The sequence below is a fragment of the Scyliorhinus torazame genome, chromosome 2 (genome assembly GCF_047496885.1).
Source record: "Scyliorhinus torazame isolate Kashiwa2021f chromosome 2, sScyTor2.1, whole genome shotgun sequence".
NCBI classification, from domain to species: domain Eukaryota; kingdom Metazoa; phylum Chordata; class Chondrichthyes; order Carcharhiniformes; family Scyliorhinidae; genus Scyliorhinus; species Scyliorhinus torazame.
In genome coordinates, this window is record NC_092708.1 from 356,001,266 (window position 1) to 356,024,385 (window position 23,120).

The window sequence follows — 23,120 nt, forward strand, 5'->3', positions numbered from 1 at the left end:
TCCAGAACACAAAATTTTGATTTATTCTTTGTCAAGTCAAAGAAAGACTAAAAGGAACTACTTAACATAGCTTACAACAGATAAGAAAGGTTTTGTAAGAAAGTACAGTGTGGAATTACATTGGTAACTAAGCTATCAATAGTGTAGCCACCTGGGTTGGCCAATTCCCGACGTAAAATGGAGAACAGGCTGAAGGGAAATTCAGCCAACACAGGCAGAAACTAGCAGGTGCACGTTTACTGTGTATTAGACTCTGCAAAAGCCCAGAAAGCATCGATACCAGCATCCATCGGCATAATAATGTAGCAGCCATCTACATACTAATGAGCGATCCCTGGGAACAATCAAAACATTTAAGGTAAACAAGGCCAAGCCAGACTCCTCGGCGCCAGCAGGAGCCAACACAAAAGAGGTTAACAGACACCTAAAGACCGCCCAACGATCAGGGAACCGCTCCAGCATTGGAGAAATCGAACCAAGCGATTGGAACAAAGTCCAATCACTTGAAACCAGGTACGGGGTCCGCCCCGAAGGGCGGGAAGCCCCTCGGGACTATAAAGTAAAGCCTGCAAGTTCAAATCATTCTTCTTGACAGGGTCACTCAGCAACGCGAACCAACCCTTGACAGTGACCTGTCCAGCTGCCTCCAAAGAACGTAAGTCTCAAGTCAACGCTCGCTACGAGATAGGCGCTCCTAGCTACCAGTCCATACCAGCTTTGAATCCCACAGACTCAGAACCCGAACAAAAGACCATTTGTTCCCCTGACCTGGTGGGCCAGTCCGAAGCTAAGTATAGGCCTGTTAGTTATAGAAATAGCTTAGAAAGTAGAGTTTATGCATGAGTAGCGATTTACTGTATATAATAAATGTGCTTTGATTTGAATCTTGCTAATTGGTGTGTTGAGTTATTGATCATTACTCGAACTTGAACCTCGTGGCGGTATCATAAAGATACCTGGCGACTCTAGAGCAAAGGTTATAAAACAGAGCCAATTGAACCAACCAAAAGTTAGCAACAATAGATTACAGAATAATGTTTTGAAAGCATCAACACATCTTATTCCAAACAGCTCACAGTTCTCATTTTTCCCTCCAACCTTTCTTCATAGTTGCAACGTGAAAGAAGATTTATTTTATTATTCCATTTGTTTAGCCTCACTGAGTCAATGTAAGTGTGCATTCATAAGTGCAATTATAAACAATAAGGCGGATGAGCAGGGTAACAAACATGCCAATCAATTCAAGGAATACATCAACATTAGGAATAATAACCATTTCCTACCTATTGCACTTCTTGGAATTGATTATTTGACATTGACAATTATCTACAGTCATATATTAGAGGTCCTTTCCTTAGCTCTCTTGTGCTAGAATCAACCATTTATCAACAAAATGGTCGATTGTCTTTTCTCCAATATATAGAAACAGCTTTACAATTAGAATGGAGTCTATAAAATCCCTACAGTGCAGAAGGAGGCCATTCGGCCCATCGTGTGTGCACTAACCCTTCGAATGAGCACTCCGCCCAGTTACAAGTGTCTACCCCTACCAATCCCCGTAATCCCATAATTTAACCTGGACATCCCTGGACATTAAGGGGCAATTTAGCATGGCCAATCCACCTAAGCCGCACATCTTTGGACTGTGGGAGGAAATAGGAGCACCGGAGGAAACCCTGGCAGACATGGGGAGAACTTCCAAACTCCACACAGACAGTCAGTACGGTAGCACAGTGGTTAGCACTGTTACTTCACAGCTCCAGAGTCCCAGGATTGATTCCCGGCTTGGGTCACTGTCTGTGCGGAGTCTGCACGTTCTCCCCATGTCTGCGTGGGTTTCCTCCGGGTGCTCCGGTTTCCTCGCACAGTCCAAAGGTCTGCAGGTTAGGTGGATTGGCTATGCAAAATTGCCCTTAGTGTCCAAAAATGATTAGGTGGGGTTACGAGGATAGGGTGGAGGTGTGGGGATAGAGTGGAGGTGTGGCCTTAGGTAGGGTGCTCTTTCCAAGGGCTGGTGCAGACTGGATGGGCCGAATGACCTCCTTCTGCACTGCAGATTCTATGATTCTATGAGTCACCCGAGGCTGGAATTGAACCCGGGTCCTTGCCACTGTGAGGCAGCATTGCTAACCACTGTGCCACCCTCAATTCTCGATAACTTGCTTCCTCTGCATAAAATTGAGACTGACATTGCTGTTTTTGGTGTTATATTTATAAAATTGCTAATTCTTAAAAAGGATCCCTTATTCACAAAAACATTTATCCTTGGTCACCACCCAGCTGGAATATCGTGTTCGCATGGAGGGAAGGATACAATAGGCTCATTTTTGAGCCACAATTTTACTCCCACGCTCACAGCAAGTACAAACAGCGACTTGGGCGCAACGTTTCGCCAAACTCAGAAAACGAGAACCTTGCTGGCGAGATCTCGTTTTCCGATTCTCCCTACCTCCTGCCGGCGAAGTAATCAGGTTCTCACCCAGGAACATTGGATATCTCATTTCCATACAGTTAAATATAATTGGCAAGTTTCCCCATTGTTTTGTCCCCCCACCTGAGGAATTCCCCCCACTTGTGCATGTGGTGGGTTCCCTGTGTCCATGGGGGGCAATCCCATGTGTTTTGGGGGAGGGGGGGGCGGGTCCCTGTATCTGTGGCGGGGAGATTCCTGTGTTTTCTATCAGGATTCCCAGCTGCCAGCATTTTCCCGCTCCACTTCACCAGAGTGACGGTGTGGGCCACACCTCCAGATTTTTTCTGCACACTGCGGTGGATTACCTGGCGAGAAAAGTTGACTATGAAGCCAGCCAGTGACTCGTCAGTTTTCCTGCCTCTGCCAGCACTCTGCAGACAATGGAAAATTCCACCCTTGTTACTGTAAATCTCATCAGTTAATGCATTTCAGTTGATTCCATTGACCAATCTATTTGTATTGGTGTGTGTATTCCATTATAAAATAATCATTATTGTCACAAGTAGGCTTACACTAACACTGCAATGAAGTTACTGTGAAAAGCCCCTGGTCGCCACATTCCGGCGCCTGTTCGGCTACACGGAGGGAGATTTCAGAATGTCCAAATTACCTAACAGCACGTCTTTCGGGACTTGTGGGAGGAAACCGGAGCACCTGGAGGAAACTCATGCAGACACGAGGAGGACATGCAAACTCAACACAGACAGTGACCCAAGCCGGGAATCGATCCTTGGACCCTGGAGCTGTGAAGCAACAGTGCTACCCATGTGATACTGTGCTGCTCATGTGTTTATCTGTACATGTTTGCCTTCGTGCCCCTGTGTGTATGTGTGTGCATGTGTGTATGCCATTGTGTCTATCTGTACATGTTTGCACATGTGCCCGTGTGTGTATGTGTGTGCATATGCGTGCATGTGTGAGCATATATGTGCATGTGTTTTTTATGTGTTTGTGTATGTATGTGTTTGTGTATGTGTGTGTATATGCCCCTGTGTGTGTATATGTGTACGTTTGTGCAAGTTTGAAGGCAGGTAAAGTGTAAAATCCAGTGGATGGACAGCCCGCCACCTACCAGCCCTCCACTGTCCCCACATCATTATTACCAGTAGCAGGGGTAAGTTTGGGTGGCCCACTTGTGACCATAAAGTGGGCTATTAATGCCTACTTAAGGGCTCATCCCCATTGTCACCAGGATTTAACCAGTATTGAGTGAGGCCCACATCAAGCAGCCAGCCCATCTGTTTCCCTGCTCCAGTGGTAAGTGGGGACGGGGCATGGGGGGGTCGGTCTTAAAATGCCCCTTGTGCTCATTAGAGGGTCCCCTCCCCACCAAGGTGTTACCACACTCACTTCCCCAATACCGCCATCCACACCCCCCCCCTTCCACCCCAGAGGTTCCTTTCCTCTCATGGGGCGTCATTCTCCGACCCCCCGCCGGGTCGGAGAATGGCCGTTGGCCGCCGTGAATCCCGCCCCCGCCCCCGCCGAAGTCTCCGAAGGGAGAAAAGTCGGCGGGGCGTTAATGGCGCCGCTGCCGCGGAGAATGTCACGGGTCTGCGCAAGGCAGCCGATTTTCGGCCTGCCGATATTCTCCCTTCCGGATGGGCCGAAGTCCCGTCGACGTGATGACCGTTCACGTCGACGTGAATCAAACCTCCTTTTCATCGGCGTGACCCGGTGCTCCAGGCTCACGCCGACCAGCGGGGAGGTCAGTGACGGCCTGGGGGGTTGGCTCTGGGCAGGAAATGGCGTGGCCGCAGACTGATTGCCTGAGGAGAGGTGTGTGTCGGCTTGTGTGTGTGTGTGTGCGGCGGGGGGGGGGGGGGGGGGGGGGGGGGTGGTTAGAGTAGGCTGGGCTCCGGGGGAGTGCCGGGAGGGGGTCCGTGCCGGGGTGGAGGTTGGGGGTTGGGGAGGGGGTCCGTGCCGGGGTGGAGGTTGGGGGTTGGGGAGGGGGTCCGTGCCGGGGTGGAGGTTGGGGGTTGTGGAGGGCGTCCGTGCCGGGGTGGAGGTTGGGGGTTGGGGAGGGGGTCCGTGCCGGGGTGGAGGTTGGGGGTTGGGGAGGGGGTCCGTGCCGGGGTGGAGGTTGGGGGTTGGGGAGGGGGTCCGTGCCGGGGTGGAGGTTGGGGGTTGTGGAGGGCGTCCGTGCCGGGGTGGAGGTTGGGGGTTGGGGAGGGGGTCCGTGCCGGGGTGGAGGTTGGGGGTTGGGGAGGGGGTCCGTGCCGGGGTGGAGGTTGGGGGTTGGGGAGGGGGTCCGTGCCGGGGTGGAGGTTGGGGAGGGGGTCCGTGCCGTGGTGGAGGTTGGGGGTTGGGGAGGGGGTCCGTGCCGGGGTGGAGGTTGGGGAGGGGGTCCGTGCCGGGGTGGAGGTTGGGGGTTGGGGAGGGGGTCCGTGCCGGGGTGGAGGTTGGGGGTTGGGGAGGGGGTCCGTGCCGGGGTGGAGGTTGGGGGTTGGGGAGGGGGTCCGTGCCGGGGTGGAGGTTGGGGGTTGGGGAGGGGGTCCGTGCCGGGGTGGAGGTTGGGGGGGGGGGGGGGTCCGTGCTGGGGTGGGTGATGGGAGGGCAAATGAGTTGGTCCACCTGGCCAGGTGCCAGCCTCCAACAGTTGGACCCATGCGGTCCATGCCACCTGGCTGGGGGGAGGAGGGGATATGGGCAATGATGACATGTCGTCGTTCCCCTCCCCCCCACCAGGTCGTCATGTTTTCAGATCATCCAGCGATGTTGGCCGCCGTGGTGGCAGCCGCTCATGTCTATGTTGCCCTGGATGAGGAGGAGGAGGAGGAGGAGGAGCGTGCCAGAGAGGCGGCGCAGGCTGCCGCAGAGGGGCAGGCGGCAGCCGCCCAGGCTGGAGGGACACCTGACCGACAGGACGAGGAGGGGGAGGAGGACGTCGCGGCCCCACGGCAACGGAGGCACCCGAGGGCGCCCCGTGTGTACCGGCCCCGGCAGTCATACCAGGACCTCACGGACCGGGAATGCAGGAGGAGACTCCGGATGAGCCGGGAAACCGTGGCACACATCTGCCACCTGCTGGCACACCTGTCACCGCGTGGCACTGGCGGGGGACACCCTCTCCCCGTGTCCGTCAAGGTTACGGTGGCCCTGAACTTTTATGCAACGGGGTCATTCCAGGCACCGAGTGGGGACCTGTCCGGCATATCGCAGACATCGGTGCACCGGTGCATCCGGGCAGTGACAGATGCCCTTTATGCCATGGCGCACCGCTACATCCGCTTCCCCGTGGACCGGGCCAGCCAAGATGCCCGGGCCGTGGGCTTCTCTGCCATTGCCGGGTTCCCCATGGTCCAGGGCGCGATCGATGGGATGCACGTCGCCGTGCGGCCACCTGCAGATAACAGGGCCGTGTTCACTAATAGGAAGGGGACCTATTCGATGAACGTACAGGTGGTCTGCGACCACCGCATGATGATCCTGCACGTCTGCGCCCGTCACCCAGGCAGTGTACACGACTCATTCGTGTTGTCGCGGTCATCCATCCCCGGCATGTACGAGGGACGCCATCCCCGGCTGAGGGGCTGGTTGCTGGGCGACAGGGGCTACCCATTGCGATCGTGGCTGATGACGCCTATACGGAGGCCACGCAATGAGGCGGAGAACCGCTACAATGATGCCCATGTAGCGACAAGGGGAGTGATCGAGAGGTGCTTTGGCGTGCTGAAGATGCGTTTCAGGTGCCTGGACCTCTCTGGGGGCGCCCTCCAGTATCGGTCAGATAGGGTCGGCCGCATCATTGTGGTGTGCTGCGTCCTGCACAACATAGCCCAGCAGAGGGGCGATGTGCCGCAGGCAGAGGAGGGCGGAGTGGAGGAGCAGCAGGAAGAGGCCCAGTCCTCCCCAGATGAGGGGGATGGGGGCAATGGTCAGGGCAGACGGGGTAGACACAGACGGGTGGCTGTCCACCGTTACCGGCTGGCCCAGCGGGCACGGGACAGGCTGATAGCCGCCCGCTTCACTGACTAGATGGGCGTGGGAATCGGGTAGTATGGCCACAGACCGCACACCATGACAACAGCCGACCACCCACACCCCCCACCCATCCACCCACCCAGCACCCTCACCCCCCTCCCCAACCCCACACACCCCACCCGCATGCACACCACCCCCCCACTCCCAATTGCCGATCCACCGGCGGCACAACGGGCCGGGCTCACCCAGTTGCGGGTGGACGCGTGTCTATCGCAGGCCATGGAGAATGATGACAACCCGCCTCCGATGAGCTCCTGGCTCTACATCGTTGGACTATGTCTGACCCATGGCCACAGTACCACCATCCACCCGGACCATCCCTGCATGCGGCTGTGACACTGCAGCGCACGGTCCCGTCCTCTGCCCGGGGGATGTTGATGGCGGCCCAGGGGGAAGGGGGCAGACTCACCTGGGGCTGAGGTAAGACCACCCCTCACACACACACTTGCGCTCAACGTACATGACACCCCCGCACACTTTGGACAGAGCACAAAGGCAGCTTCGGTAGGTGTAACATTGACTTTAATAACCAAAGGAGTTCATGCATGTGCCCTAGCGCCTAAAACTCATCTGTGCCCTGCACCCGTGCCAACTTACTCAGTGTCTAATTGTTTAGCCTTACGGGCCCTTTGACTACGTCTACGTGGTTCCCCAGACGGTACAGCAGAACTGGAGGTGGACTCCTGTGATTCCTGCCCTCTGACACTGGATCCCTTTGGCGGCCGTTTCCTGGGGCGTCCTGGCCTAGATGGGCCAGGCTGCGGCCCGGGCGACTGGGATGGCGAGCTGCCAGCCTGTCCTGCCCGTTGCCCACCCGATGCACCTGGGACGGAAGGGGGGGAGTCCGAGGTGTCGCGGTGTACCGGGACCTCCCCTACAGAGGGAGCCGGGACGGACCACACCACCTCCTCCTCCCTCGGGGTGCCCGATGGCCCCCAGGCCTCTACATGGGTGGGGGATGCGAACGGACTGGCCATCCGACGCGCCCCCGACATCTGGCGCTGCCAGTCCTGGAGGCCCGTGCTGGTATCGACAGGGGTCTGCAGGTTTGCAGCCATGGAGCCCAGGGGGTTGTCGAACCCTGTCTGCGACAGTGCGACGCCAGCTCGCACATGGCCACTGGCGCCGATGCCCTCAGCGATGGCCTGCTGAGACTGGGCCATGGCCTGCAGAGACTGGGCCATGGCCTGCAGAGACTGGGCCATGGCCTGCAGAGACTGGGCTATGGCCTGCTGAGACTGGGCCATGGCCTGCTGAGACTGGGCTATGGCGTTGAGCGCCTCTGCCATCTGGCGCTGGCACTGGCTCATGGCCTCCTGTGAGAGGGCAGCCATTTCCTGGGCCACAGACGCCGCCTGCACGGAAGGCCCCAGGCCTCGCAAACCGTTCCCCATGTCTGACACCGTCGCACCCATTGCCTCCACCGCGGACGCCACCCGTGCGGTGTCAGCCTGGGTGGCACGCATGACCGGGACCACTCCCAGCTCCTGGACGCGGGTGGACTCCTCCACCTGCGACCGCAGCCGCCGCAAGCCACCCGTCACCCTATTCGCTCGTCTCCGTGTCGGTGGTTGCATCGGATCTATGTGTGGGTGTGGTAACTGCAGGAACCCGGGATCCATCTGGGCGGCAGATGTTCGCTTGGCCTGGGCTGCCCTCCGACCGCCTGGTCCCTCTGCTGCTCCTACCTCCACCTGCTGTACCGGGACGGCTGTGTTGTGCGCACCAGTGAGTGTACCAGACGCCTCATCACTAAAGTGCCCAACCGTGGTGAGTGTTTCTGCGATGGTGGAGGGTGTTGGTGACAGCAGTGGCGTTGTGTCGTGCTCTTCGTCCCACTCTGAGTCCATGGCACTTTGGGGTGGGGGTTCGTCTCCACCCATCCACTCTGAGTCACTGTCCGGTATTTCGTCTTCCCGGGTAGGGGTGTCCTGGGTAGTGGTGTCCCGGGTAGTGCTGTCCCGGGTAGTGCTGTCCCGGGTAGTGGTGTCCCGGGTAGTGGTGTCCCGGGTAGGGGTGTCCTGGATAGTGGTGTCCTGGGTAGTGGTGTCCTGGATAGTGGTGTCCTGGATAGTGGTGTCCTGGGTAGTGGTGTCCTGGCTCGGATGTGACGGGGGCCTGTGGCTGCCCCCCTCATCGCTGGGTGGTCGCTCCCGCACGTGACGGGGGTGTCGTCTCCCTGTTGCTCCAGGTCTCTCCGTCTCCCGTGGTCTCCGAGGGGCATCCTGCGGGCGTCGCATGCTGGAGGGTTCGGGTCTCTCCGTCTCCCGTGGTCTCCGAGGGGCATCCTGCGGGCGTCGCATGCTGGAGGGTGCGGGTCTCTCCGTCTCCCGTGGTCTCCGAGGGGCATCCTGCGGGCGTCGCATGCTGGAGGGTGCGGGTCTCTCCGTCTCCCGTGGTCTCCGAGGGGCATCCTGCGGGCGGTCTGCATCTGCGGGGATGGGTGCCTGGACGTTTGGTCCTGCGATACACAATGAAGCATGCATGGTTAGACATCAGGCAGTGATCAGGTGATACGGGAGAGGGGGATATAGGGGAGGGGGGATATGGGGACGGGCTGTTGGTGGCTCACTTGCTCGTGGGGCCCCGACCTCTGCATCAGCAACCTCCCGGTCCTCAGGTCCGCCAGCCAGTTCCAGGGCCCTTTCCTCGTGTACGGTCAGTGGCCTCTCATCAGCGGGCCCTCCTCCAGTCCTCACATGCTCCCTATTGTTGTGTGCGCGCTTCTCCTGGGGGGGGGGGGGGGGTGGTGGTGGCAGGGGTAAAAGGCAACAGTGTTAGGCAGGTATATGAATGCACGCCATCGGTTGCGCGTGCATTGCAGAGGTTAAGGTTAGGGCTGGATTCACTTGGGGATATGGGGGATATGGGGGAGGGGGGATATGGGGGAGGGGGGATATGGGGAGGGGGGATATGGGGAATATGGGGGAGGGGGGGATATGGGGGAGGGGGGATATGGGGGATATGGGGGAGGGGGGATATGGGGGAGGGGGGAATATGGGGGATATGGGGGAGGGGGGATATGGGGGATATGGGGGATATGGGGGAGGGGGGATATGGGGGATATGGGGGAGGGGGGATATGGGGGAGGGGGGGATATGGGGAGGGGGATATGGGGGATATGGGGGAGGGGGGATATGGGGGAGGGGGGATATGGGGAGGGGGGGATATGGGGAATATGGGGGATATGGGGGAAGGGGGGAATATGGGGGATATGGGGGAGGGGGGATATGGGGGAGGGGGGAATATGGGGGATATGGGGGAGGGGGGATATGGGGGATATGGGGGAAGGGGGGAATATGGGGGATATGGGGGAGGGGGGGATATGGGGGATATGGGGGAGGGGGGATATGGGGGAGGGGGGATATGGGGGAGGGGGGATATGGGGGATATGGGGGAGGGGGGATATGGGGGAGGGGGGATATGGGGAGGGGGGGATATGGGGAATATGGGGGATATGGGAGAAGGGGGGAATATGGGGGATATGGGGAGGGGGGATATGGGGGAGGGGGGAATATGGAGGATATGGGGGAGGGGGGATATGGGGGATATGGGGGAAGGGGGGAATATGGGGGATATGGGGGAGGGGGATATGGGGGATATGGGGGAGGGGGGATATGGGGGATATGGGGGATATGGGGGAGGGGGGATATGGGGGAGGGGGGGATATGGGGGAGGGGGGATATGGGGGATATGGGGGAGGGGGGATATGGGGGATATGGGGGAGGGGGGATATGGGGGAGGGGGGAATATGGGGGCTATGGGGGAGGGGGGATATGGGGGATATGGGGGAGGGGGGATATGGGGAGGGGGGATATGGGGGAGGGGGGATATGGGGGAGGGGGGATATGGGGGAGGGGGGATATGGGGGAGGGGGGAATATGGGGGATATGGGGAGGGGGGATATGGGGGATATGGGGGATATGGGGGAGGGGGGATATGGGGGAGGGGGGGATATGGGGGAGGGGGGATATGGGGGATATGGGGGACGCTCACCCTGCCTGCTCTGACAAGGTCGTTCACCTTCTTGTGGCACTGGGTGCCTGTCCGTGGTGTTAGGGCCACAGCGGTGACGGCCTCTGCCACCTCCCTCCACAGACGCCGGCTGTGGCGTGGGGCAACTCTGCGGCCGTGCCCGGGATACAGGGCGTCCCTCCTCTGCTCCACCGCATCCAGGAGCGCCTCCACATCGCGTGACTCGAACCTCGGGGCTGAGCGACGGCCAGCCATCAAGTCGGGTGTTGCGGTCTGCTGTTCCGGTCGGGTGGGGGGGAGCTGCGCGGCCTTATGAGCCGTCACGCCGTGCAGCGCGTATGACGCTGCACGGCGTGAACCACTGCGCAAGCGCGGATCCCGTTACGTCGCTGCTAGCCCATTTCGGGCCGCAGACTATCGGCCCATTTTTATGACGTGACGCAAGTGGGATTTGCGCCGTTTTGTGCGCCGATCGGCGGAGTTTCCGCCGATAACGGAGAATTTCGCCCATGGCCTCTCAATCCCTGCCCCTTTACCCCCTTCATGGAGCTCAACAAGAACCCCCCTCACTTACCAAGTCCTGATCCATGCTGCACACCTCCTCAGATCTCTAATTGGCCAGCAGCTCTCTAAGGCTTGACTTCCTGTCCTGAGGGGCTACAGTCCCACTTCCAGTCTATTAACAGTCAATCAGGCAATGAATGGCTGCAAGACCGCACCTTGTAAAATTCAGCCCTATGTGTGTGTCTGAATGTCTGTACATATGTGGGTCTGTGTGTGTATCTATGTCTGTGTGACTGAGTATTTGTACGTATGTGAGTGAGATTGTGTGTGTGTCTATGTCTGAATGTCTGTTTTTATGTTTGTGCATGTGTATGCATGTGTGTGCCTGTATGTCTGTGAGTATACGCACATCTATATTATCTTCTAGGGTATCTACAGCAAAGATTACAATTTCTTTCCTCTGCTCCCAATGATAGAAGTTCAAGCTCTCCCTTTGCATCACTCTGGAGTTTTGTATACCCGACATTTGATGACATCAGCGAAGTTGTCAACGTGAGAATCTTACCCGTCATTTCAACTTATCTCTGCTCTCACACCTTCAGCACTTGCAGACGCTCTACTCACAATAACCCCTTTCAGTCTTCTATAATCGCGGCATCACTGTGCTCCACCTCTATCTCCTCCTACTCACATGCTCTGTACTTGCTTTTCTTGCTGCTATTAACTTTCACCCCCCTCACATTCTTCTACCTCATCCTCCACACGTTGCACAACAAACTGCAGTGCACGATCTCCGTCTTTATACTTTCATTTCAGCTGCAGAATATGTAGAAGCCTCTGTGTCCCTTCATGTGGAGGATGCCAGTCTCCCTGAAGATGCAGCATCAAGAACCAGCTCAGAAACTGTCAGCGTGCCTACTTTAGAGGGTAGGTTAGAGGATTGGCTTTCCAATGATGAATCGCTGGGCACAGGGGCTAGGTTAGCTGGGCTGCAATCTGGGAGATATGGCAATGTCACACGCTGCAGGAGCCTGCGGCCTAGTGGTTGAGCGACACAACAGTGGCCTTGACAGCCACAGGCTTGTGTTTCACAGCAAGTGACATAATTTGGTGACAGAGTCCTTGGAGAAGTGAAGGTGCCTGAGACGTTGCTCCTTCAGCGAAGTTCAGGTTGGACGGCCCTGAAGGCCTGCTATGGACCTGATTCTGGTGCAGTTTCCTCCCTCCTAACCAGTGGCCTCTGCTCTCTCCTGTCGCCTTGGCTGTACGTCCCTCCTCCCTTCGTTCCAAAGGCAGCCCACCCACTCCCAGACCATCCATGGCTGCAGTAAAATTGATTAGAAACTAACACAAATAGTCCAACACCAAAAAATCCTTCTCAGAAATTAAAATTAAATGATCACTGCCTGAATGTGAGTCAGAAAATGTACAGTGGTTAATAGCAGTCACGAACAGCAAAGCAACAACTTACCTGTATGTGGTGACTGGGCTATTTAAATAGCATTGCTGAAGGGTTCTTGCCACACATAGGTGCCACAAGTTCATAGCATGGAAAATCAGGTAATGGGCCATTTGAGATTCACAAAACAACTGCAGGACTCAGCGATTTAAATAGTGTCTTCCCTAAGTGCACCTGATCCAATATGGTACAGCTCTGAGGTTTATAGAGTGTGCACAGCCATTTTCTACCTGCATAAAAGCCATGGATTCAACCAATTCCTAGGCCACAATAATGGGAAGAATTTGATGCTGGTGACAAGGGTCCTGGTGGCTGTCCCAGAAGTGGGCGGCACCTTGCCACTATGGCCATAAAGACCCAGCCAAATGCGACCATGCTCCAAGGTGGAGGCACAGGGCCGTCTAATCAATTAACAGAGGTGGAAAAGAAGGTGGGAATTCCAGGTCAGCTGATGGCAGCACAGGTGCTGCCTCCACTGGTTCCCAGACTTCTGATTGCCTGCAGCTGAGAGGAGTCGCTGTGCAGCTCACACCAGCCTTCAGCTCCAGATCAGAAAGAATCGAGCAGGGAGATCTGGGTCCATTATTGGCCGCAGAGGCATCTTGCACCTTTAGTATCTGCTCATCATTCACTTAGGCTCTCCCTAGTGGAGGTCATTGACTCACTTCTGCTTCGACACAGCTGCATTGCTGGATCCCACGGCTCCTAACTTCCCCTGCTGACCTTATCTCAGAGTTCTTTGGTCAAATGGGAAGTTCTCTTCTTTCCGTCGGTTGGGAAGAAGACCTTCTGCCGTTCCCAGGCTGCCTGGAGGAGAACCTGCAGGAAGGCATCACTGAACTCTGGGGTCATCCTCTGCCTGGCCTGCACCATCCCCTTGCTATTGGCAATATAAAAACAGGAAATGCTGGAAAAACTCAACAGGCCGGCTGTCGTTGATGGAGACATTGGAGCGATGGGTGCTGAGAATAAGAAGGACTAGAACTTGGAGCCCATCTCTGGGCAGAAAGGAAACACGGGGCAGGTACGGATGGGAAGAGTGAACAGACCTAATTGTTTGTGTTCTCCCATGCAGGAGGGGCAGGTTGCTACATCAACAAGGTTCCTGCTGTCCGCCTCGGAGGTAAAGGCCATCAGTGATGCAGTAACATGTCTTTCCCCCACACTCCCACCAGGCGGGCATGTGTGAGCAGATTGGCTTCAGGCTACAATCCGGTGAGCATCTCACAGACATGTGGGAGCAGCTAATCCTTTTCTGTAATATTGATGTGGCAAATTTAAGCTCATCCCATTTTGTTTTTCTATGTTTATTAGTGACTTTAATATAAAATATGAGAGAGGACAACCTTAAAGGGGATGTGTCCCATTATTCACCTTGCTAAAACATCATTCTGTTCTGCCAGAGTCTCAACATGAAATAAGGATAATTAAAATGATAGATTCCATTGAGTTGATCCCAAGTATGACCTGAACTACTGCTGGTTGGGACGGAGTCATCAAAAGGGGAAGTTTAGCCCATTCTGTGCTGTGAGGGGCAGCAGAGCAGCTTCTATTCTCATTCTCCACAGCCAGAGTTTTCAATTTGCTGACAAACTTGTTTGTACTGCAGGGAAAGCATTTTAGTGAAACCTGCTTCAATGGGTCAACTCAGGTGTAATACTGAAGGTCTCGGATTTGACCCCTGCTGTGTGATAAGTCTGCTGAACTCTGCCATGGTGGTAATTAGCCCGAGGCTCTAAAATTCCCTCTCTAAACCTCTCGATTACTTATTCCATCTTTTAAGCCATGATGTGGAGATGCCGGTGTTAGACCAGGGTGAGCACAGTAAGAAGTCTTTCAACACCAGGTTAAAGTCCAACAGGTTTGTTTCAAATCACTAGCTTTCGCAGCGCTGCTCCTTCCTCAGGTGAATGAAGAGGTTGGTTCCAGAAACATATATACAGACAAAGTCAAAGATGCAAGACGATACTTTGAATGCCAGCATTAGCAGGTAGTTAAGTCTTTACAGAGCCAGAGAGAGGGGTAACCCCAGGTTAAAGAGGTGTGAATTGTCTCAAGCCAGGACAGTTGGTAAGATTTCGCAAGCCCAGGCCAGATGGTGGGGGGGGGGGGTGAATGTAATGCGACATGAATCCAAGGTCCCGTTTGAGGCTGTACTCATGTGTGCGGAACTTGGCGATAAGTTTCTGCTCGGCGATTCTGCGTTGTCACGCGTCCTGAAGGCCGCCTTGGAGAACGCTTACCCGAAGATCAGAGGCTGAATGCTGAAGTGTTCCCCAACTGGAAGGGAACATTCCTGCCTAGCGATTGTAGCGCGGTGTCCGTTCATCTGTTGTCGTAATGTCTGTCGTAATGTATGTTGCGACAACGGATGAACGGACTTCGCGCTACAATCGCCATGCAGGAATGTTCCCTTCCAGTTGGGGAACTCTTCAGCAGTCGAGGGCACTCAGCCTCTGATATTCGGGTAAGCGTTCTCCAAGGTGGCCTTCAGGACGCGCGACACGCAGAATTGCTGAGCAGAAACTTATAGCCAAGTTCCGCACACATGAGTACGGCCTCAACCGGGACCTTGGATTCATGTCGCATTACAATCACCCCCCACCGTCTGGCCTGGGCTTGCGAAATCTTACCAACTGTCCTGGCTTGAGACAATTCACACCTCTTTAACCTGGGGTTACCCCTCTCTCTGGCTCTGTAAAGACTTAACTACCTGCTAATGCTGGCATTCAAAGTATCGTCTTGCATCTTTGACTTTGTCTATATAAATGTTTCGGGAACCTACCTCTCCATTCATCTGAGGAAGGAGCAGTGCTGCGAAAGCTAGTGATTTGAAACACATCTGGTGGACTTTAACCTGGTGTTATAAGACTTCTTACTGTCCATCTTTTAAGACATTCCATAAAATCTACCTCTTTGACTAATCTTTTAGTCATTTGCCCATTATCCCTGTATGTGGCTTGGTGTCAAATGTTGCTTGCTAATGCTCCAGTGAACCACCTTGGGATAGTTTACACAATAACATAAGAAATAAGAGCTGGAGTAAGCCATTTGACCTATCGGGACTGCTGTACCATTCAGTAAGAGTTTATCTCCCCCAACTCCACTTTCCCACACAATCCTCACTTACTACTCAAAAATCTATCTACATTATACAATACTACATTAAAGGTGCTATATAAATGCAAGTTGTTGTTGATCTAGTTGTAGACTCGACTTCAGTTCCTACAACCAAGCAATGGAGAACCCAGCCACAATTTCCAGCTGCTGATCACTATCTAGTGATACTGATTGGAAAATGTACGTGTACATTATGTAGCTGTTGGGTGAAACCAGGAGGGGGATTAATTCTGATACACCCTTGTCCCTACAGTACAGTTGCAAACTGTGATTAAATATATTCCTGGAGGTTTTATCACATGCCTTGCCCAAACGCTCCAGCCATTATTCGGCAAATATATCCATCCTTGTGCCTTTCTTACCCCAATTGGAAAATAAAAAGACTCACTACCCAATTGGATAATGATTGGTTGTCAACGGTATAGCCCTTTTTTCCGGCCAACGTTCAATATTTTAAAATAAAAACAGAAACAAGAACAGGAAATGCTGGATAGATTCAGCTAGCCTGGCAGCACTGTGGAGACAGAATCAGAGTTAACATTTCGAGGCCATATGACCCTTCTACAGAACTCGAAACAAGACTTGAAACGGTAATTCTGCTTCTCTTTCCATGGATCCTGTGGACTGGCTATCCCATAGCCTGTGGACAATTCTCGCCCATTCTCAAACTGCAAGAACAGCCAAGGAGTGAAATACCAAAGAGTTGCTAGCACCTGTTAAACAATACTCCAGTCTGAGTCAGCACCTTCAGGAGGGCAAGGGAAACCTGCAGGGGCAAAGGAAAACCTTAGGACTGTATTGCAGCACAATGGCTTCTTTGATAAGAATATGTCCTGTTGCACTTTGTTTTCTGAACACAAAGGACTTTCAATACTATATCTAACCCAGCATTTATCTCTCACTAGCCACCAGCTTTTTTGTTAGGTGCTAATTAAGATCATGTTACCAATAAACACAAACTTGCCTTTTGATAGCCAACCTCCTTTCAATCTATGAGCATATCTATACACCTCTTGATACAAGCTGCACAATTAACATAAGATAATCAAGTTGCATCAGCAGCAAGACCCTTATTTTTGCAGTGAAATTCACACTCCCAGCACCGACCTTACCATGCCCCCACACGTTCACCCTATCCCTAAAGTGGTGACTCCTGTTTGACCGACACTGGCACCTTTTAGTCACTTATCCAAGAGGTAGTTATCTATGTGTGCTTCTGAGTTGTCTGGATTTATTACATTGCACTTTCACTTTAAATGGACTTTCTTGTGTTACAAACTGTGACCAAACTTTAAGGCAGACGGTTTTTGGTGAATTAAGAGTGACTTAGGACAATTTTCAAAATTTGTGGTATAAAAAAAAGTCATGCAGTATTAATCCTCTCACCCATAAGTATCCATTTACCACAGTGTAACTTCCTGAATTGAGAGATGTGCCTCCTCTATCACCATACCTAATGACCAAAAGCGTTGAAAATCAATTCACATTAAATCATTTCTCATGAATACATTTATTTACAAAGCATATGGTATTCCTGTAAAACTTCCTCCCTCTGGCACTTTTAACGCATGACTGGATACAGTTGTTTCATCCCATCTGCTGGGGGAAGCATGCCCAGTGGCTAGCTAGAGAAGGGCTGGTGAGTGACATGGTTAAAGAGTTGAAGGCACAGGAAGCTGAATGAGGAGGAGTGGGAATGTTCCAAAAGCCCTCAGTGTTCAATAAACCTGTGATGTGCATGAACTGTGCACTTCAGTTTAAAAGTGTAAGGGGATACTGTCCTCCCACAGGGAGAGAGGCAATACTGTTGTGGTAACTGTCTAGAATAGCGAAAAGGTAACCCATAGCAATAGCTTCTGTGAGACACCATCCTGATTGTTGAAAAGGAAAGGTTTCAGTGGAAATATGATCTCATGTTTCCACACTTGCCGGAATAGAAATGTAAAAAAAAGTATTGCCCACAAGTCGATCAACATTGTGCACGATTGATTTGCTTGTTTATTTAATTTAAAAACAATCCACTTACCTTTGCTATTGTTAATGAAGCGGACAGACAGATGATGGCTTGTCACTTGTCAGTTTAGGAGGTCTTGTGGCACCGCAGGTAGCACCACTGCGTCTGGACCAGAAGCTCCGGGTTCGAGTCCAGCGTCAGGACTGTTGGCCACAGAAGGAGTGTTCATAATGTGGTTCAATGGGCTGATAGTCAGCTCGGGACTCCAGCTATTCCCCAAAGGGAAAAAAGTGTGTGTGTGTGAAGATAGGCTTAAAAAAACTTGCCACTTCCAGTCTTGAGCAGGTGACCAGGGATGCATGAGGTCACCACGTTTTTCTCTGTGTTTCCAGGAAAGCGCTTTCAAATTGCAGGCGTAAGCTCGCATTCTCCTATTCAGGGGCATTAAAGTGAATTTTACAAATTGTAGGTCCACAGCATACCCCCCCATCCCCGCCCCCCGAAGTCCCAATACTGAAATCTTAACTCAGCTGTGCTCACCCTCCAGTTGCCATCTTGGATCAAACCAAACCTGCCGGATGGGGATTGCATTCATTGGAGTATTTTGTAAACAAACAATTTCAAAAACTCTTGCTGACCCCTTGGGTTGGTTTATTTGATCTTATTGCAGTGATGTGATAGGGAAAAAATCTCCAGTGCCATCGCCAGTGAGATACCATCACACCAGCCTTTCCTGCCCTGGTTACTCAGGGATGGAGACCCAGCAGGATTCTGAGAGGGCGCCAATTGCTGCCAGCTTCAAAAATTCCATTGTTGCTGCTTCAGAATTGATACCTGCAGCACGACAACAGTGGATACCATTCAACGTGTTGGAAGAGGTCTCCCCGGAGGTTAATCAAATTGAACAACCCCGAAGCAGGCATCAGGAATATGATTCATTTAATACATGCCTGTAGATTAGGCAGGCAGCATGTTAGATTTGCGCTGCCTGCTGATTTGTCTAGGCAGCCAGAGCTCGCTGTTTACTGGCTGCACACATCAGCAAAGGGCCAAATGTTGTGAATGGTTGGAGATTTTTAAAGGCAGTCTGCTCCTCTTAAAGGGGAGGTGCACTGTGGCTGTAAGAAGAGTCGGGGGTCCTTTGTGAATGCGTGTTGTGGTATTTGAGGAGTGGCTGACCATGCTGGATAGCGAGAACCAACTCAACTCTGCTCCTGCCTCAAATCATCTACTGTTGAAACCTTCAACCATCCCTTCGTTAGCTAGAGGCTGGACTATTCCAGTGCACTCTTGGTCATCCTCTAATCCTCCATAGTCTTGTGCTCACCGAAAGCTCTGCAGTCTCTACCCTAACTTGCAGCAATGCCCGTTCACTCATCACCTTGTACTTGTTGACCAACACTGGCTCCCAGTCTGGCAGCACCTCAAATTTAACATTCTCAACCTTGCTTTCAAGCCATTCCATGACCTTTCCCCTCCCTATCTTTCCTCCAAGCCTATAACTCCCCAAGATTTCTGTGCTCAATTTCCGGTTCATGTACATACTGATTTTAATCGTTCCACCATTGGTGGCTGTGCCTTCTGCTGCGCAGGCCTTACACACTGGAATTCCCTCCCAAAGTTTCTCTGCCTCTATGCCTCACCTTTGAGAGACACCTGAAAAACTCCCTCGTTGACCAAGCTTTTGGTCATTTGACGTAATTTCTCCTTATGTGGCTCAGTGTCAAGCTTTGATGGATAATACTCCTTTGAAGCACCACAGGATGTTTTATCATGTTAAAGGCACGATATAGATGCAAGTTGTTGTTTCATTATTGTTCAGGAGGCAGTGGGAAGAAATAGCATCAGAAGTAAATGCCAGGGGTGCGGCACCAAGAACATGATGCTAGCGTAAAAGAAAGTTCACCAGATTGGCATGCGTTTCCAAGGTAAATGTGAGTTTTATCTTCAAAGGGCATATTCTATCAACTGCAGCACTTGCCTGATCCACCTGCTCAATTCAGTACACTGCCATCCCCCATGTACCAACAATAACTATCAAGCAATACTCAACACCATGTTTTATCTCATCCTCACACACCAAGCTCTGTTATGAGCCTTGCATCCATACCTCACAGCTCATTCACACTCAACCATGACGACTTCATGAGTCGAACACATTGCAGGAGGTTCACTCATGTACTTCCCTTTGTCTTGCAGGAGAAGGTAGTGCAGAGTCAGTGACCTTGCCATTGCCTGTCAGCCAATATACCAGACTGCTCTAGTCCATAGTGAAATGCTACATTCGGAAGCTCGGCTCGCTAAGCCTAAATTAAGGCTACTCAAGGTTATGCTCCAAGGCCTAAAGCAGTCTCCTCAATTGACGTCTTTCACCTCCCATGCAGCAGCCACTGCGACACACCTCACAGCAACAGTAAGACAGGCAAAAAGGCACAGAAGATAGGCACAAGGATGATTAGTTCACTTTTGTATGCATTCCATTCTGAGTTAATGTATAAAATTGGTTTGAAATACATGCATTTTTTGTTAGTTTTTATTTTTGTGGGATAGAGGGTCAGAGATTGAGGAATAAAAAGGAGTGTCGAACTATTGGTGATGGGGAACAAAGAATAAAGAACAAAGTGGTGTGTTTTTTCACATGAGTGGTCTATTCTCATTGAGCCTGGGCAGAAAATACCTATCTCCGTTATAATCTCCTGTTCTGTTATTTTCCTCCACTTCTGATTGCATTTCCTACTGCTTCTTCACTATCACTTTCTGATCCTCTTCCTCAGGCTCCTCCTCTTCCTTATGCTCCTCCCCTTCTGCACCACCTCCGCTTCCTCATACACCTCTTTGTCAGGCTCCTCCTCTTCCACTTGCTCCTCCACTTCCTCAGGGTTCTCTTCCTCATGCTCCTCTTCTTCCTCAGGTCCTCCCTTTTCCTCAGGCTCCTCCACTTCCTCAGGGTTCTCCTCTTCCTCATGCTCCTCCACTTCCTCAGGGTTCTCCTCTTCCTCATGCTCCTCCTCTTCCTCAGGTTCCTCCTCTTCCTCAGGGTTCTCCTCTTCCTCAGGCTCCTCCATTTCCTCAGGTTCCTCCTCTTCCTCAGGCCCCTCCTCTTCCTCGGGTTCCTCCTCTTCCTCAGTTTCCTCCTCTTCCTCAGCATTCTCCTCTTCCTCAGGCTCTTCCTCTTCTTCAGGCTCCTCCTCTTCCTCAGGGTTCTCCTCTTCCTCAGGCTCCTCCACTTCCTCAGGGTTCTCCTCTTCCTCAGGCTCCTCCTCTTCTTCAGGCTCCTACTCTTCCTCAGGGTTCTCCTCTTCCTCAGGCTCCACCTCTACCTCAGGGTTCTCCTCTTTCTCAAGGTTCTCTTCTTCCTCATGTTCCTCCTCTTCCTCAGGTTCCTCCTCTTCCTCAGGGTTCTCCTCTTCCTCAAGGTTCTCCTCCTCCTCATGCTCCTCCTTTTCCTCACGATCCACCTCTTCCTCAGGTTCCTCCTCTTCCTCAGGGTTCTCCTCTTCCTCAGGTTCCTCCTCTTCCTCAGGGTTCTCTTCCTCATGCGCCTCCTCTTCCTCAGGTTCCTCCTCTTCCTCAGGCTCCTCCACTTCCTCAGGGTACTCCTCTTCCTCAGGCTCCTCTTCCTCAGGCTCCTCCTCTTCCTCAGATTCCCCCTCTTCCTCAGGGTTCTCTTCCTCATGCTCTTCCTCTTCCTCAGGTTCCTTCTCTTCCTCAGGCTCCTCCACTTCCTCAGGGTTCTCCTCTTCCTCAGGCTCTTCCTCTTCTTCAGGCTCCTCCTCTTCCTCATGGTTCTCATCTTCCTCAGGCTCCTCCACTTCCTCAGGCTCCTACTCTTCCTCAGGGTTCTCCTGTTCCTCAGGCTCCTCCTCTTCCTCAGGCTCATCCTCTTCCTCAGGTCCCCCCTCTTCCTCAGAGTTCTCCTCTTCCTCAGGCTTCTCCTCTTCCTCAGGCTTCTCCTCTTCCTCAGGCTCTTCCTCTTCCTCAGACGTCTCCTCTTCCTCAGGCTCTTCCTCTTCCTCAGGGTTCTCCTCTTCCTCAGGGTTCTCCTCTTACTCAGGGTTCTCCTCTTCCTCAGGCTCCTCCTCTTCCTCAGGTTCCTCCTCTTCCTCAGGCTCCTACCTCTTCCTCACACCCCTCCTCTTTGTCATGCTCCTCCTCTTCCTTATGCTCCTTCTCTTTCTCATTCTCCTCCCCTTCCTCATGCTCTTCGACTTCCTCATGCTCCTCCTCTTCATCAAGCTCCCCATCTTCCTCATGCTCCTCCTCTTCCTCATGCTCCTCCTGCTTAACCAAGATTACGAATGCTCCAAAAACATGTAAAACTGCACCAGTAGCCAGAAGAAATGATCCAGGAACTAACATATAAGTAATTTATGATCCCTTTAAGTAATGTTTGTGGGGAGGGTTCTTTCATTCCACTTAAAGTTGTGTTTAGCTATGCAAGGTTAAGGCTGGCTGGAGTGTGGAGTTTAAAAATAGCAGCACCGGCACCGAAACAGCATTGCACACTGATTTGTGTCATCACCTCGCTGCTCTACATGCAGCTGACAATCGTGAGGTACATGCACACACCAATCCATTTGTCTAGATGGTTTCTCAGACCCCATTTTCGAGTCATTTGTGACCGTGCAGTGCCGGTATTACATGTCTAATTTAACCCTCAAAGATTTTTTTTAGGCCTTGACTATCACTACTGTCACCTGGCAGTCCTGGGAGTGGAGGTAACTGGAGAAGAAAAATTAGGCATGAAGCTGGGCCCTGCCCCCATTACTAACATTTCTGTGCAGTCGGTGTGGGAATGGATGATGAGGAGAATGGAAGAGCTAAGGGCAGAAATGTTGCAGAAGGCCATAGTGCCCAATTTTCCCTCTGTTTCACTGCTATCCTGTCTAATTCCATTTGGGATTGCAAGGAAAAGCTAGACTTGGCCTTTAAGCTATCAAGGGCAATTAGGGAAATGCTCGACCTATCATGGGCGATTGGAACAAAGTGATGCATGGTAAAGGTATCTTTCATTCCATTTTACATACAGAACACAAACTCACACTGTAGCAAGTGCTGCGAATCAGGTTAAAGGACAGAATTTCTGTCTGGCAAACCTACGGACAAACCACCCACCTTGCAGTATCGAACACAGGGGCACAGTGTGGGTCTGTTACAATCTTCGTTTTGTAATACCATTTTCAAAAACTTCAATCCATGTGCTCTCTGCTGTTTACACAAAGAAAAAAAAATCACTCAGATTGCAATCTACCATCATGCTGGATAATGTCAAACCTATTGCTAATTGTATTAAGCTGTTGTTATAATTGCTCGCCTCGGTTGCCTCCATCGTAAGACAATGCCCCTTTAAGGAGCAGGTCGAGAAAAAGTATAAACTGCTTTTTTCTGCACTCTTTCATTTTCTTTTTTTTTTACAAAAATCATTCATCAAACTTATATTTTTTCTTTTTAAAAAAAAATCATTGCTGAAACCGTACTCTCTTAATGTAAGAATGTTTCTGATTTATTTTTCTTTCTTCTGGCAGAAATCCGTAAGGGCTCAAAGTCCTGAGCAAAGCTCCAGACATCTGTGTAAACACAGCGTGCTCCAGCGTAATGGAGCTATTGACTGTCGACAACATTTGAGAGATGTATTGCACGTCAATGGACAG

The 23,120-nt window shown here is 52.3% G+C and overlaps 1 long non-coding RNA gene across 1 annotated transcript in view; it reads right to left on the minus strand.

Annotated features, from left to right (window-relative positions):
* The window catches only part of LOC140407913 (uncharacterized), a 33,682-nt gene extending 11,015 nt beyond the window's left edge, over window positions 1-22,667 (minus strand). The window contains exons 1-2 of the long non-coding RNA XR_011939885.1: window positions 22,585-22,667; window positions 17,542-17,900 (exon numbers count right to left, since the gene is read on the minus strand). This is a non-coding gene — a long non-coding RNA (uncharacterized lncRNA). The remainder of the gene's footprint in view (window positions 1-17,541; window positions 17,901-22,584) is intronic.
* Between the last annotated feature and the right edge of the window lie 453 nt (window positions 22,668-23,120).